Here is an 18,180-nt window from a genome sequence, read left to right as displayed (position 1 = left end):
TTGTGTAACATTATTAAGCGTATGTAAATTTCATCCGTCTAATTGGCTATAGAAATGCTTGTGCAAAACAACTTTTTGCACTGCCCTGATTATACATAGTAGGGCAATCCCTTTTCACAGGAGCTAGGACGGCAATTTGTGATGAAGCAATTGCTGGCGATCTGTTGCTACACAGTTTTGCCAGAATTCTATCAGATTGGAAGAAGATGTTGATGCACCATTTTGCATTATGTTTAAAGTAGCTTCTGGAATGTGGTGAATTGCTGCAGTCTGTTGCTGTCATTTTAAACCGGTTGCTGTCTTTCCCCAGCAAACTCTCTTCTTTGGAGGCATAATCTATGTATATATTAAACAGAACAACAAAAGTTATAATAGATGGCAGGGTCGGTACTTTTCACATATCTGTAATTTATTCAGATTAACACCCGCACGATTACCCAACCCTAATCCTAAACCTAATCCTATCACTAACCCTAACACTAACCCTAAACCCTAACCCTAACCGTAAAACCCTAACCCTGACCATAAAATCGTAACCGTAACACTAATCCTAACCCTAACCCTAACCGTAACCCTAACATTAAACCCTAACCCTAACACCCTAGTGAAAATCGTGGTATGTTTACAAATCATTGACGAACATGAGTTATATTTTACTGAATTATTGTGTACTTGCACGTGTATGCATTTGAGAGAACGAGAGAGGAAGAGGTAGAGAGAGGGGGGAGAAAGGAATAGAGGTAGTTAAAAGTTTTCTTATGACGGCTTCTCTTCACTGCCTATTACTTCATTAGAAATCTATGAATGCACTTACGCACATAATAGAGAAAAATGAAACAAATATGGACGACTTGCTCCGAAACACCACCGAGTGGGGAACACTTCTCAAAAATAACCTGCAGTTGTTTCCTTCAAGATTCCTACATGCTCGAAATGTACATACATCAAGGTATATTTGTAGAAAATTTCACAAAAAGATATTCATTTTCCTGGAAGTTAAGAGGAATTTAAGTGGAATTTCCGAAAATTGTAACCCACCCCTCTCCCAAAATACTTTCACCGAACACTTTTGTATATTCGGAATCTACATAATAAATAATATATGCATAGAAAATTTCATTAAAAAATATTAATTTTTCTGAAAGTTATGGCCTTCCAAAGTCGGTGGGTACAACTCTGTAGTTGTGCCACATTGACGAACGTGAATGATTGTGTTTACTTGCACGTGTATACGTTTGAGAGAGCGAGAGAGGAAGAGGGGGAGATAGAGAACGGGAGCAATGTGTATGTTGTTGTCACAGATTACGTATGTGTGGTTGTGTGTGTGTTTTTACGTATCAATGTTATGAAAAATAAGTAAAGAATACTGAGAAGAAAGTTTAATCTATGACGTTGTATGTATCACTTTCTCTCTCTGTTGAGCGCGTGTGTAAGAACGCTGTTCCAGGTAGAAGGGAAGAAATATAAAAGTTGCTAGAAACAACAGCCAAATCTCCCTTAAATCACACAAAGTAAACGGAATTTTAAAAAATCTAATTACTGCACTGGAAAGTTCACATCGAGAAAATTCTATTGATGTAAAAAATTTTACGAAAAAATGGAAAATGTGGATTTCTATAAACTTTTAAAAAGGCTTCACACAGACACACAACTTCAGCTTTATATATTAAGATATACTATCGATTTTGTTATCGTAAGCATGTTTATTCTTATTATTTATAGTTTTGTACCTTGTATTGCCATTTATTTAGGCTAATTACCGTAACTTAATATGATACAACATTAATGGTTAATTATATTTACAATCCATCTTTAATTTTCCTTCCTCATAAACATTTATTTACACAATGAGTAGTATATAAAGAATTCATTGGATTCTCTCCCTTTCTCCTTCGATTTACAAAAAAAGATTTTTATTACCATTATTATTAACTTTTAGATTTTTCTGCAGTTCATGATGTCTTCCTTTAATTTAAACTCTTAGTATAGAGTTGTTAGCCTCTCTCCCTAATCAGCTCCCTGTAAACTAGCGATCTTGTTTCTAACAGTCATTTAACTTAGCTATATAGTATTATTACTCGTACGTAACTTTAGCATTCAGTGCAAGTCTTGCATTTGTAATATGGTTCCCTGACGATGAAATTATGTGTATATACCAGCATCTCTTACTTCTTTGGGGTAGAGTGCATATAATTTTTGAAACATATGTAGGAATTAAAGGAACTTATTGATTATATGCGTTTTGGTCCATTTATTATTATTCTTTATATCAACTCAAAATACATCACTTTAACATGGAATTTCTACCCATTAACCGAGTATAATATCCCAGTTTTTTTGTGTGATTTTTGCTACCCTGGTAACTATTAACATACTTGCATTATCAAAGTTTTTCAACCAAGATAATATCAATATATACATAAATTAATATATATATATATGTCTCTCTCTCTCTCTCTCTCTCTCTCTCTCTATATATATATATATATATATATATATATATATATTCTTTTACTCCTTTACATGTTTCAGTCATTTGACTGTGGCCATGCTGGAGCACTGCCTTAAAAATAGCATAAACTTTCAATGGAACTTGAACCCACAATCCCCAGTGTCTTATCCATTGAGCTGTGTGTATATATATGTGTGTATGTGTATATACATATATATATATATATATATATATATAAAACTGAGAATGTGTGTCTGTCTGTCTGTATGTGTGCATCACTAAAACCCGAGAACTACCCAACTGATTTCATTCAAATTTTACACATACACTACTTAGGATTCATGGGCCAAAAAAATTTTCAACTTTTTGCCTAATGTGAGCCTAGAGCAATCTCTTATACTGTTTCAGTATTATGTGTTAAAAATGAAGCAATAACATCTCTATTGTAATTTGAGATAATAATTTCAGTTTTAATACTTTCACTATTAATACTTTCACCATGTATATAATATATACATAATGAAACTATTAATACTGAAACTATTATCTCACATTACATATATACATGCATATATTGGGTTGTCCGGAAAGTTCGTGCTGATTTTTAAAGGGAAGAAAAAGTCAATAAATACTTGCCATTACATTTTTAATCAACCAAATATGAATCATTTTGTTGCACAATGCGTCTCTATCGTTCCTTTAACTTCAAAATAACCTCTTCCCAGAATTGAAGTGGTTTCATTGCAAATAAGACAAAAGGTAAGCTACTATAAATCGGCACGAACTTTCCAGACAACCCAATATATACATATATATATATATATATATATATATATATATATATATATATATATGCATGTATATATGTGTATATATATCTGCACATATATGTATGTATACATATATGTATATGTATGGATGTATATGTATACATGTATATGTACAGATATATATGTATAGATGCATATGCATATATGTATATTTATAAATGTATATGTATAGATGTAAATGTATAGATGTATATTAATAGTTATCACAAATCCAACATGGCAGTACAAAAAATAGGATGAATGCTGCCATTGATTAGCTCCAAGAGGCCATCATCACCTCTAGCTAGCTATGTGGCACACGAATCTGTGTCCATTATAACCTTCGAACAGGGGAGGTTAGTCACTTCTCCTTGTTGGTCTGGCATCTACAGACTAGTTTCAAGTTATTGCCTCTTATCAATGTAGAACAGCCGAACCCAGCAGGCATCGCTACTGACTGTCTGTACAAGAGATTATTTACCTAAATTCAGTGGAATACATCCACTGGTTTTCAAAAATAGAAATATTAATATTTCTATTTTTGAAAACCAGTGGATGTATTCCACTGAATTTAGATAAATAATCCTTCGTACAGATGGTCAGTAGCGACACCTGCTGGATTTGCTTCGGGAATTATTATTGCTCTTTATTCTATATCTTGATTGTTGCTACCGTTGTTAAGTGAGTTCACCTTTTGTTAATAATTGGCTGTTATTTGTGAACTGTTTTACAGTTATTTTCACCCTACAGGGCAGAAAATTTCTGTTTTTTTGTAAACTGTTAACCTTTATAGGTTATTTTGAAAAACTCTTTTTCTTTGTCATTTGTGACAAGTTTCTCGTTCTGGAATGGAGTTTGATTTAACTTCAAAATCAGATTTTCCCGAGATGGGAGAAGGCAAAAATCTTGATATACAAAAGGACACCCAAGCTAAACAAAGCTTCTCGGATGCTGTAGGCGGTAACATCATTGAACTGGAAGTAGCAATGGACAAACTCTTCCAGTTCAGAAAATTAATACAGAAATCTGGTGAGGAGACAAGACTGGTACTGCCCCCTGAAACCATACAAGCCATACGAGAAAAGACTAATTTATAAAGTATATAATATAAAAGAGAAAAAAATAGTGGAAGTAAAAAATGAAACAGTCGAATGGTGCTTGGCACCAATATGGAACAAGATTCGCTATGTTAGCTGATGAGTGAGAAGTGCTACAATAGAAGCTCATTTCGAGTCGGCTAGCGTAGCGAAAGAAATTTCAACACAAACTTTAAAAAATGAACAAATCATGCTGCTGCCCACATACTTAGGCAGCAGAACGGCTAAAATCACTGTAGAAGATATACTCGTGGGTTTTGAAGTAATGTGGGTAGCAACAGCAATAATTTTTGATGTAGAAGGAAAACTATCAATATTGAGCATGAGGAAGAAAGAGGTGATGAACTGGAAAGGTCAAGGCCTTGAAATGGTAATTCAGGCCAACAATTTAACCCTGGAAAATTTACCAGATAGAGTCTTCGTGGAGGAGGGGCATACTATTTGAGTATCGGTGGAGGGACGTAAGCCAAGGTGTTTTAATGCCCCTCCCCAAAACGCTGTGAAAAACACAGAGAATAATAAGCCAGATAAAACAGCAACAACTAAAGAAAACTCGGAAAAAAAACAAACCGAAAATCGAAAGGAGGAAAAGAAACAGAATGAAAAACAAAATAAAAATGAAAAGGAGGAGGAAAAAAACAAACAATAGAAAAAGAAGAAATGGAATACAAGACTGTAACACATAAAAGAAAAAAAAAACCAAACACCCCGGACTCCCCATCCCAAACAAAAAAGAAAATTAATAATAATATAAAGACGAACAACGCAAAAAGATCCCCCAATCCCACCCCTGCTGGCACTACGTTGATAAGTCAACATTTTGCCATCCCCCACCTACCAACGTTAAAAGGACTAAAAAATACTGACAGAATCGTGGCTTTCAATGCCAAAAATGAGGTGGTTCGCCTAATTAAGGCTCACCATCGAATTAAATCTTTTAAAACAGACAGTGAAGTAGATGTGAGATATGTAAAGATTGGTGAGGAGGAGTGGAAAGAAAAACTCTTCCAAGAAATCATTAAAGAACAATTAATCAAGGATGTCATCCAGGAGGTGATATCTGGAAAGCTTATCATCAGTCTGGCAGCCACACCAACCCAGAGCCCGGTGGCAACGCCGGTGAAGAGCCCAGCAGCTAAGGGCAGTGCTGAGGAAGCAGGCAGACACAAACTGCCGTGCTCCCTCTCACAACCGTAGGTAAATATTTTCTTTTTCTTCGGTGTTAGGCTGTTTAAATGTGCGTGGAATGGGGTCGAGATGGAAACAGGCTCGTTTCCTGAATGACCTCACAACACATAGAACAGATATGGTTATTGTAACCGAGTCCAAGATGAAGGGACCTCAAGCGTTCTCGTCTCTTCTGAATGGTTACAAGAAATTCACTTCTCCTAGCTGAGGAGGAGGTGCAGGCGTGGCAGTCCTTATCAAGAAGAACTTGAACTTACAGGCTAGAACTGTCTTTCTGGACCCAGAAGGTAGGCTGGTTGTCCTGGATGTGACTCATGTGAATAAGCAGTCCTTCAGGTTGGTAGCTGTCTATGCTCCTATAGAGTGTAAGCAGGCGGGTTTTTACCGGAACCTGGAGCACTTTCTGGTGGCATCAAAAACAGTAGTAATGGTAGGGGACTTCAACACTATTCTTGATGCACAGGTCGATAGTGTGGGCTCGACTGATAAGAAGGGAAATCCTTGCCTCAAGGGGCTAGTAGACCGTTACCAACTGAGTGAGCCAAATGTTCCACAGTGGACTTGGAGTAATAATGATGGCTCATGCAGATCGCACTTAGATAGAGTATTCGTTAAGGACCTAGATAAGGATACTGTTAGCTGTCCACAATTCTGTATTGTACCTTACACTGATCACAAGCTTGTGACGTGTGTGGTGCATGTAGATAAGTGTCATAGACAGGGACCGGGTACTGGAAAATGAATAAGTCTATTTTGACTTGTGAAGCTTTCCATGCCCAGATCAAGGAGTTAGTTCAGAGGGCATTATGTGGCACCATCATTAATAATAGATGGTGGCACGCCCTCAAAAGAGCCATCTGTTTAGAGTCCATTAGACGAGGCATTGGAATCTGGCTCCGCATCTAGAGTGTTAGTGGCGAGAACGGTCTTGTATCGTCACCTCAACGCCAAGCACGAAGGTTGCAGAGTCAGAGCTAAATTACATGCAGGGAAATGAGAAGGAATTAACGTAACCAGATAGGCATGTCGTGAGGAGGAAAGGCAAGAAGTCCTGTATTAAGTCTTTAACCGACGAACGAGGACGCAAGATCTATGGACAGGAGGAGATGCAAAAGGCTTTTCACCAGCATTTCGCTCGGTTCAGGGAGAGCGGTCTGCTCGAGCATGGGGAAGCTAATCCACAGGGCAGACAAAGCTGGCTGCGGAAATACCACCTCGGTATTCTATAGAGGGCTGGTAGAGGCAAAAAATGACGATGTCCTAGGAGGGGCTCTGGGGTTCGATGAGAACCAACTGACCAACCTGTTCCAGAAAACCTTCAGGCCGGGGTATTTGGATAATTACCAAAAATCCCTGGCTTGGCAGTGTTACAGGAACGCTTTACCTGTTCATGATAAGTTATCTCGGCACGGAATGGCAGTGCCACCGACATGGCCAAGTTGTGAGTTGGACAGTGAAACTGTCCAGCACGCTTTTGTACATTGTTGGGAACTTTCAAGTTCGATAATTTATGTAGAACATGTGTTGTCACATCTGGGATGAGTACAGCTATCAGCTGGATCCATAATGAAGATGATACCACCAACTGGACTTTCAAAGGAAGGTGAGGCATGTTTTTATTGTATGGTTGCAGTATTGAAAGAGTGTGTTTGGAGGACTAGAATGGAAGGATTAGTGACAGGGTCCTTCAGCTCTGGCCCCGGTTTGCTATCATACTTCAGATATCATCTGAAAAGCAAGATGAGGTTGGAGAGGAAGCTGAAAGAATATAAAAATGATGGAAGGATGTGATGAGAAAGGTGGGTGTCAGGAACCCAGCTTAATCATCGATAAAAGGAAAAGTTAGCTGCTGGGCCTTATTGGTTACCAGGTTTGATCTTTTAAACTTTGCATTCTCTTTTGTTTCTTTGTGTCTTTTTCTTTAAGTCTTAGTTTAAAGTTCTAGTTTAAAGTTATCCAAATTTAATTATATATGTAAATTTTTATCCTAACGCTCACTCGAACTCATATTAACATTTTTGTATTTATTTGTCCTGTATTGTCTTTTCTGTATATAAATTATTATGATCGTAATAAAGATTTAAGCGACGCCTGCTGGGTTTGGCTGCTCTACATTGATAAGAGGCAATACCTCAAAACTAGTCTGTAGATACCAGACTAGCAAGGGGAAGCAGCTGACCTCCCCTGTTCGAAGGTTATAATGGACACAGATTCATGTGTCACATAGCTAGCTAGAGGCGATGATGGCTTCTTGGAGCTAATCAACGGCAGCATTCGTCCTATTTTTTGGACTGCCATGTTGGCTTGGCGATAACTATTAATATCCAGTACCGCTGCCGTAGTCTCCTTTAGAGAGACTTAGAAATATTAATATTTTTATTATATAGATGTATATATATGTAAGAAGAAAAAATGTATGTATATATATATATATATATATATGTATGTATATATATATATATATATATATACATATATATATATATATATATATATATATATATATATATATTCATATATGTATATATCTATCTATATATATTTATATATGTGTATATATATATATATATATATATATGTCGTTGTCATTGTTTAACGTCCGCTTTCCATGCGAGCATGGGTTGGACGATTTGACTGAGGACTGGTGAAACCAGATGGCTACACCAGGCTCCAATCTGATTTGGCAGAGTTTCTACAGCTGGATGCCCTTCCTAACGCCAACCACTCAGAGAGTGTAGTGGGTGCTTTTACGTGTCACCCGCACGAAGGCCAGTCAGGCGGTACTGGCAACGGCCACGCTCGGAAAAAAAAAAAAAAAAATTCATGTGTCACCCGCACAAGAGCCAGTCCAGGGGCACTGGCAACGATCTCGCTCGAAAATCCTACGACGGCCCTGCACAAGAGCCAGTTCAGGGTCACTGGCAACAATCTCGCTCGAAAAATTTTATGTGTCATCCGCACAAGAGCCAGCCCAGGGACACTGGCAACGATCTCGCTCGAAAGGTTTCATGTGTCGCCCTCAAATGAGCCAGTCCAGGGGGCACCTGCAACGATCTCACCCTCACAAGAGCCAGTCCAGGGGCACTGGTAACGATCTCGCTCGAAAATCCCACGAAGGCCAGCCAGGCGGCACTGGCAACGGTCACGCCCAAAATGTTGCATTTCATGTGTCACCCGCACATGAGCCAGTCTAGGGGCACTGGCAACTATCTCGATATATTTATTTATTTATTCATATATATATTTATATATATATATATTTATTCATATATATATTTATATATATATATATATATATATATATATATATATATATATATATATTTATTTATTTATTTATTTATATATAACTTTATTTATATATATATCTATGTATTCATATATCTATCCATTTATATATATATATATTTATATTTATATTATATATATTTACATTTACATATATATATTTACCTTTACACATATATATATTTATCTATTTATTCATATATACATTTATTCATTCATATATATATTTATTTATATATATATATATATATATATATATATATATATATATATATATATATATATGTATTTATATATATATGTGAAGAATGGAGCAACAAATACAAGAAGAGGCAATTCTGTTGGGCTAGTTAGCCTTTGTTTTATTATGTGGAGGTTATGTAATGAGTCATTGTGGAGGTTGAGGAGATATATATATATATATATATATATATATATGTATATACATATGTATATGTATGTATGTATATATATATATATATATATATATATATATGTATATATATATATATATATATATATATATATATATATATATATATATATATATATATAGCAATATAAAAATTTACAAGGTGTAAAGAAACTGAAGATTCAGCATACACCACGTGGCAAAATTATGAGTTGAAAATATGTGTGAAAAAACATATAAAAAGTGGAAGAGAAATGCCTTCGTTTCATATAGTTTAATATCTTTTTATAAATATATACATATTATATGGATGTTGTGAAATCCAACTGGTTTTCACTAAAGAAACACCCCAGGACTAGGAAAAATAATAATAATAATAATTATTATTTCAATTCTTTTCCTCCAACAGCTAGAAACAGACAGGGGATCCTACCTACTTCTCAACATAGGAATTCAATTTTTGGAACTACAACTCCCTCACCCAGACAAAGAGAACAACTTCACAGCATCCCATACAGGACCAAACACCCCTACAACTCATTCCAACATAAACACCCACACCACATAATCACAACCAACTCACCTACACAACAATACTCCCTCAATAGCAACCCTAACACTGAGAACCCCCTCCAACCTAATTACAACAAACAACGTTTTTTAGACAGAGGAGAGAGACACAGTGACATGCATTGGAACATATTTTACTGGAGAAACCCAAAATAATTTATCTCTCCACAACAAAAATCCATATTTTTGCTAAAGGTTTAAAATTTACACCCACTCCACGTAGACCCAACGCCAATGAAATTAAAGATAATATTGTAGAATTCTATAGAAAACTTCGATTGACAGAAGCACTAACCAACTACAACAACGATGATGAATCACTAGTGAAAAACAAAAGTAATTACCTACCACCCAAAGGAAGGAATAAAACACTAGACGACTTCTGCAACCAGAATTTTCCTCACACTATCTATAAACCAAAAATTGTACCTAACATACAATGGAAGCACCTACTACAGTTAGAAAACAACAAAGACCTGACAATCAAAGAAGCAGACAAAGGTAGTGCTGCAGTTGTGATGGACACAGAATACTATAAAACCCTAGCATTGTTCATACTAGAAAATAACTCCTCTTACGAAAATGTTCCTCAAATACATTAAAAGTTTCATTAGAGACGATCTGGACATGCTAGAGCATCTACCAAAAACCACCACCGAAGAAGCTCTATTAGTCTCCTTTGATGTCATCAACCTCTACACTAACATTCCACATGACTATGGAATAGAGGCAAGAAAATTCTGGTTAGAAAAATGCCCTGAAATTTTCCCGGACCACATAAACCAGACTTTTGTCATTGAATTCCTGAAGTTCATCCTACAAAACAATTACTTCCTATTCGATACAACATACTACCACCAAAAATGTGGTATTGCGATGGGAATGAAAACAACGCCTGTCCTTGTGAACCTAATAATGGGTTTCTTTGAATCTACCCTATATGAACTTTCGCTCCAAAAATTTGGGACCCCATTCCACCAGTATATAAGTAAAAACTGGAAAAGGTACCTAGTCGAGTGTTTTATCATCTGGAATGAAACCTATGATAAACTCCTGGATTTTAAATCCACACTGAACAATATAAACACCAACATCCAATTTACAATGGAATATAGCAAGGAACAGCTCCCATTTCTGGACATTTTGATCTTAATAAAGTCCAACAACCAAATTGCAACTGGTATTTACTACAAACCAACAGACTCAAAACAGTATCTCCTTTTCAGTTCATGCCATCCTAAACACACCAAAATGCCCATACCTAACTGAAGGCTCAGAATTCACCTTCCAACAAGGACAAAAATTCTCAATTAAGACCAACTTCACATGTGCTTCCCAGAAGCATGTCCTAACCTATGTCCTAACCTGCTCAGGTTGTGGTCACAATTATGTGGGCCAAACGAGCCTTACTTTGAGACACAGTCACGCTACATAAAGAATAGATTTGTTTCCCTCAATACAGGTAGATAGCACTAAGTGGACACATCGACAGATGCGCAAGCAAAAAAATGCCAAATTTTCATATCTTCCCATTATACCAATGCAAAGATTCAATCTCAGTACAAGAACACCTAAATAAGGAAAACCTGTTTGTACAAAAGTACAGACCACATCTCAATATACAACTTTGACCATTTAAAAAAATTCTACTGAGGAGCCAGTTGTCCCCCTTGTCACCTGTTGCTTCCCTTGGTTCACTCTCTAAACTCATTCTTCTAATTCTTCAAACATCAAAAATGACAAAACCCCTTTGTCACGAGAACTGATTACTGTAAAATGTCCTTTGAAAAGCTAATTTGAATAGTAAAAACTGGCTGGATTTCACGACATCCATATAATATGTATATATTTATAAAAAGATATTAAACTATATGAAATGAAGGCATTTCTCTTCCACTTTTTATATTTTTTTACACATATTTTCAACTATGTATGTGTGTGTGTGTATGTATGTCATCATCATCATCATCATCGTTTAACGTCCGCTTTCCATGCTAGCATGGGTTGGACGATTTGACTGAGGACTGGTGGACCAGGTGGCTACACCAGGCTCCAATCTGATTTGGCAGAGTTTCTACAGCTGGATGCCCTTCCTAACGCCAACCACTCAGAGTGTAGTAGGTGCTTTTACGTGCCACCAGCACGAAGGCCAGTCAGGCAGTACTGGCAACGGCCACACTCAAAATGGTGTATTTTACATGCCACCTGCACAGGAGCCAGTCCAGCGGTACTGGCAACAATCTCGCTCGAATGTCTTTTCACGTGCCACTGGCTCAAGTGCCAGGAAGGCGACGTTGGTAACGATCATGCTCAAATGTTGCTATTTACGTGCCACCGGTGTGGAAGCCAGACAGCTGGTGCTCTGGCAACTATCACGCGCGGACAGTGCTCTTAGTGCTCCACTGGTACAGGTGCCATCATGATTTCGCTTTCGCTTGCCCCAACAGGTCTTCGCAAGCGGAGTTTAGTGTTCATTGAAGGAATGTTACACGTAAATGGGCTGGATACATACCTGGCGGAGTCTGGCTTAGGGAATACTTGATAAGTGTAAGCACCTGTATATGTCAGATAGTGGCAGAGGTGAGAGAATATATCAAACAGAAATTAAAAACAGATTGTGTGTAAAGTTTGAAACACGTGTACCACGATATCTTTTGTGTTCTGTTTTTAATTTATGTTTAATATATATATATATGTATGTATATATATATATATATATATATATATATATATATATATATATATATATATATATATATATATATATATATATAGGCCCACCAAAGCCTTGTGAGTGGATTTTGAACCCGGATACTGAAAGAAGACCGTTGTATATTTGTGTATATTTATGTGTGTGTGTGTGCACGCGCATCCACATAGATAGATAGTTTAATCCACTTTGAACTTTTAAACCCAAACCAAACAATAAGAAAGGAGACCGGCTGCAAGCAGCTTGAGCAGCTTAAGTCAGTGCTAGAAGAAAAATTACAATTTTTGATTTCAAGACGAAAGGTTTTCTTCCATTAGGATAATACTTGGCCACATACAACAAGGATGACATTCCAAAGGCTGGAGCAGTTTGAATGGGAAACGATGACCCACCCACAATATTTGCTGGACATTGCCCCATATGATTATCGTTTATTCTGCAGTCTTCAAAATCATTTGGACAGAAAAAATATGAATTTTGTATACTAGAGGAGTATTTTTCATCATGGACAAGAGAATTTTGGAAGAGGTGTCTTGCAAGTCTACCAGATAGATGGAAGGGCATTGTAGAAAATGAAGCTGAATATATTTTAGATTAAAAAAGAACTTTGTTTATTTTTTATTTAAAAAAATAAAAGTATAAAACAACCACATTATTTATGGGATGATTCAATGCATATACATGTGTGTTTGTGTGTGTGTGTAAAACTGAATTAGTCCACTCTGCAGAGTGGTTGGTGTTAGGAAGGGCATCCAACTGTAAAAACCCAGCCAAAAGAGACAGTAGCATAGGGTAGTTTTTCTACCTGCCCTACTCCTGTGAACCGTCCTATCCATACATGCATGGAAGATGGACGATAAAAGATGATAATGATGATGATGATGATATATATATATATATATATTATTTATATATATATATATATATATATATATATATATATACATATATATATATATAAGAAAAAGAAGAAAATGAATTAATTGACATATAGACATCGATTTATTGAAACAATTCCAATTTCTAACAATATCAAACTCATAGAACCTACAATTGTCTCCATGTCCAATCAATTAATTCAAATTTAAAAAATTAAATCAATGATTCGTATTGAATTATAGTTAATTGAACATCTTTTAGTATTTCATTGATACACTGGATAAAACCGGGGAACTTGGATGATGACATCCTTTTAAGAGGTATTTACATCCTTGAAATAATTAATATAATATATATTGAATCATCCCATAAATAATGCGATTTTTTTCACGTCTTATTTTTCAAAATATTTTAATCAAAATATACTCTCCTTCATTTTCAACAATGCTCTTCTATCTATTTGGTAGACTTGCAAAGCTCCTCTTCCAAAATTCACTTGTCTGTGATGAAAAATACTCCTCCAGTACTGTTCTCATTTCATATACAGAATTCATATAAAGACCTTCTTCAGCCTTGGGTGCCAATGTTTCTCCTTTCCCTACCCACTCTCTTCAGAGCTTGACATTTTTATAGAGAACCCATTTTTTGTCGCCAGCCACTGTTCAGTCCGAAAAAGGTTCATTCATGAGATGTGACAGCAAAGAAGAGTACACATTCACTCTTTGCATGTGATTAGACTCAGAAAGCTTGTGAGGAATGCATTGACCCAATTTGCTGACTTTTCCCATGGCACGCAGGAGTCAATGAATGGTTGAATGACCAAATCCAAGCTTCTCTGCTAGTTCCTCAACAGTTATGATGGGATTTTGTTCCACCAGGGTTTGCAGGATGTCCTCATCGACCTCTACAGGTCTTTCAGGACAAGGTTCATCTTCGAGGCTGTAGTTTCCAGCTAGGAATTTCTGGAACCACCATTGACATTGGCTTGTGCTTATTGTCTGATCCCCATATGCTGCATTAATATTCCTCACACTTTCTGTTGCATTGTTGCCTTTATTGAACACAGAAAGTAAAATTTGCCAAATATGCTCCTTTGTTATTTCCATTATAGCTTTGAAAAAATAACTGTTAAAATCGAACTGCTCTCTTCAAAACTTGCACTAAGATAAGGACAAGGTAAAATTACTACCTACTTTTATAGCAAGTTGATGCAGGTAGTTTATCTCGTCCTCTGAAAAAAACCGCAATATTTATGGGATGACCCAGTATACATATATGGGTCTCATAAGAATAGGAAAAGAAATCAACACATACCCTCTGCACCCCTCAAAAGGCACTATGCAGAGGCTGTATGAACTGCAGCTATCGAACAGGCTTGTTTGAAAGTAGCTCAGAAGATAGTACAGCAACTGACATGGATGCAAAAGATGCAAAATCAAAGCCATGCCTCACTTGACAGACTGAGGACGGCCACCACTGACACCAGTGATACCTATCAAATATCGCACCCATATTCCTTGTAAGCATCAGAGGTCTACTACAACTTAGAAACAGAGGTAAAATTCTCTATCTGAAAGAGCTTGCTACATGCAATCAAGCAATATGCATGGTGCTTATAGAAACACTTGTAACATCTAATATAATAGATGAGGAAATTCACATACCAGGATCTGTTGTATTTTGTACAGACAGAAGAGAAAGAATCCACAGAAGAGTTATTATGTACATGCGCAAAGATGTCACACCCCTTGTATTGCTGTCACACTCAGACTCAGTTTGTGACAACTTAATAATACATATAAAGCAAATTTATGTAGTTGTATGCACAATATATCATCTGTCAAATACCTCAAAATATGATGGTGAATTTGAGGATATCCTCAGTCACCTCGAAGAAGTAAGGTGACACTAACAGCACTCTCAGACAACACCATTGTTGAACTAACAATGTATGGTCCTAAGTGAAGTGCTGGCATCTACCCTATCAGGAGGACTCAAGCCATATCCAACTTGAATTTCGATAAAGCAGAATGGAAATCAATCTGCAAAGAGATCCATTGGTGATGTTAGTGGATAATGAATGAATAAAAAATAAGCATAAGAATTCTATGTTATGACAATTAGACACATATAGATTTTACATCACGACAATTAGTTATCTATTTATTAAATAGTTGCATACAAAAACAGATTTTCTTAGATTATATTCCTTCTCAGTGTTCTTTTTGAATATGTTCATGTTTTTTTGAAGGAATATTTTTTGGAAAAAACTGGTTATGAGGAGTCAGAAAAACCTATGCTTACTGAAAATAAAAATGATGATGGTCAAATCTGGCATAATTGGATTGAAAAGAATCCCAATTGGTATCCAGATAAAGTTTGGGATGAGCGTTCACAAACACTACTGGAATTTCTTGAATCTTGTCAGACAGGCATCAGGAAAAGCTTTAAAACCAGTAGAAAGAAGTCCTGGAATAACCTTACAAATTCCCAACGTTAAGCAATCTGATGTTTAGCTAATAACGATTCTATTGTTATTAAAATGGCAGATAAGGGAGTGCTAATTATGGACAAAGGTGAGTATATTTCGGCTTGTAAAGAAGTTTTAAATGACAAAACTTCATATGAAGAATTACCTGTCAATCCAAACCCCAATTACAGAGAGGAACTTGACAAAATAATTCTGGAAATGGAGGAAAACAATTTCATTAATAAGGCCGAATCCAGGATTTTACGGTCAGAAAGAAGAACACCTGTATTTTATGGTCTCCCTAAAATACACAAAAAGTTCAAAAAGTTCAAAAGTCCAATGCACCCAATTTGCAGCGGATATGAATGTTGTACAGCCAAGATTTCAGAACTCCCTGTCACAAAGAGATCAAGTTCCTATATTCAGGATACTTTTGATCTTGTGTCTAAAATCAACAACTTTTTTAAGCACCAAGGCCATGCCAAGAACTATTTTTTGGTAACCATGGATGTTTCTTCCTTATATCCAAATATTGACCATAATGAAGGGGTAGAAGCATGCATGGATGCCTTCAAAAAGCAGTCAAACAAAAGTATTCCATCAAATTTACTCTGTAGATTATTGGGGTTTGTGTTAGAAAGTAGCACAATGAAGTTTAGACAAAGATTTTATCACCAGACGAAGGGTTGCACCATGGGTACCACTATGGCAGTTAATTTTACTAAAGTCTTCATGACGAAATTTGAGACACAGCTACTGAAGACATTCAAATCCCTTCATGGTCATGAACCAATACTTTGGTTACGGTTCATTGATGATGTCTTTTTTGTCTGGGAAGGACTGCAGGATAGTTTAATTTGACTTCTTGCATTTCTGTGACTGTTATGCTAAAAACTATGGCTTTAAGTCCAAGTTAAAATTTACGTCTAGTTTTTCAAAAACTAGTGTTGAATTTTTGGACACAAAAGTTAAGTTTTCTGGAGGCAGAATAGTGACAGAGTTATTTTGCAAGCTCACATTATCCCACATTTATCTCCACTGCTGCTCCAATCATCCACATCATATTATTCGGTCAAATCTGTAATCTCAATTTTTGAGGATAAAATGGATTTGTACTGACATAGGGGATTACGGGAAATATGCAAATGCTTTTGCATGTCATTATGTGAAACCCAGTAACAGTGAATCATGATTAAAGGAAATAGCAAATGAAATAGCTAAGATTAGCAAAGATAGTCAAACCTTCATGCATAATTTTAGCAAGCACAATACAATAGATGACTGAATAGTGATTAACTGGCATCGAAATTTCGCTGGCATTTCAAAAGTGTTGCATGAAAGTTACCAGCATGTGGCAAAAAACATCCTCGTTTCAAACAGATATTTCCTCAGCCATCTATTGCAGCCTTTAGCTGGAATAAGAATATAAGAGAATTATTAACCTCTATTTCTGACTCCAAGAAAACGAACATTGGAGTATCTGCATGCTGTACCTTGAAAAACAGCCACAAGAGAGGTAAGCCCTGTTTATTGTGCAACAACACAAGTCAAGTGAATTCCATCAGGAATCATAACAGAAATGTTATGATTTATACAGAAGGTGGGACATGTAGAGATTCCCATTTGGTGTACACGGCTGAATACATGAAACACAACTTGATTTATGTCGGTTGTACAACAGAACAATTAAACAAAAAAATTGAATGGGCACAGATATGATGTCAGGCACAATAACAGTAGTTCAACAAAACTTGCTGAACATTTTGCTTCAAACGACTGCAATTTTGAAAAAGATTTGAAAGTGCATATTCTCAGAAAATATTCTGAATCTGCTTCACTTTCACTTCTCAAAATGCAGGAGGAGAAATATGTTTGCGAGTTATTAACATCATGCTTTGGAGAAATGAATAAAATGACGGGAGAATATCATCAAATTTGCACAAACTCTTTGATTAAATATTCTTTTTTTCCCTTTTCTTTTTTCTTTCTTTTTCTTTTCGCCTGTTATAAAATTTAAACTTAAAGACTGATGCTGTCATTCCATCAATGTGTGAATGCTGGTTGCTCTCATTCATAGATTAAATTTAAATTTCTATAATTTTGAATTTATATTACTTCTTATTTTCAACTCAACAAAGACAGGCTTACTGTCAAAATATCATTCAACCAATAAAATATGTATTACAATCAAATCACACTCTTCGTCTTGACTGTTTACCTTTGTGAAGAGTTATGTCAATCCTTTAAAAATATTATTATTATTATTATTATTCCTTCGTAACACAGTGTAGGTAAAAATGCACCA

At 36.0% G+C, this 18,180-nt stretch overlaps 1 protein-coding gene and 1 pseudogene across 5 annotated transcripts in view; one reads left to right on the top strand and one right to left on the bottom strand.

The window, feature by feature from the left end:
* Window positions 1-18,180, bottom strand: part of LOC106869668 (putative 3',5'-cyclic phosphodiesterase pde-5) — a 362,634-nt gene that overhangs the window by 198,365 nt on the left and 146,089 nt on the right. The gene's annotated exons all lie outside the window — the stretch shown is intronic.
* LOC149134663 (uncharacterized) lies at window positions 4,110-6,338 on the top strand (annotated as a pseudogene).

The sequence above is a fragment of the Octopus bimaculoides genome, chromosome 7, assembly GCF_046866305.1.
Source record: "Octopus bimaculoides isolate indiv1 chromosome 7, ASM4686630v1, whole genome shotgun sequence".
Classification (NCBI taxonomy): domain Eukaryota; kingdom Metazoa; phylum Mollusca; class Cephalopoda; order Octopoda; family Octopodidae; genus Octopus; species Octopus bimaculoides.
Note: the sequence above shows the minus strand (reverse complement) of the source record. Positions and strands in the feature narration are given on the sequence as shown.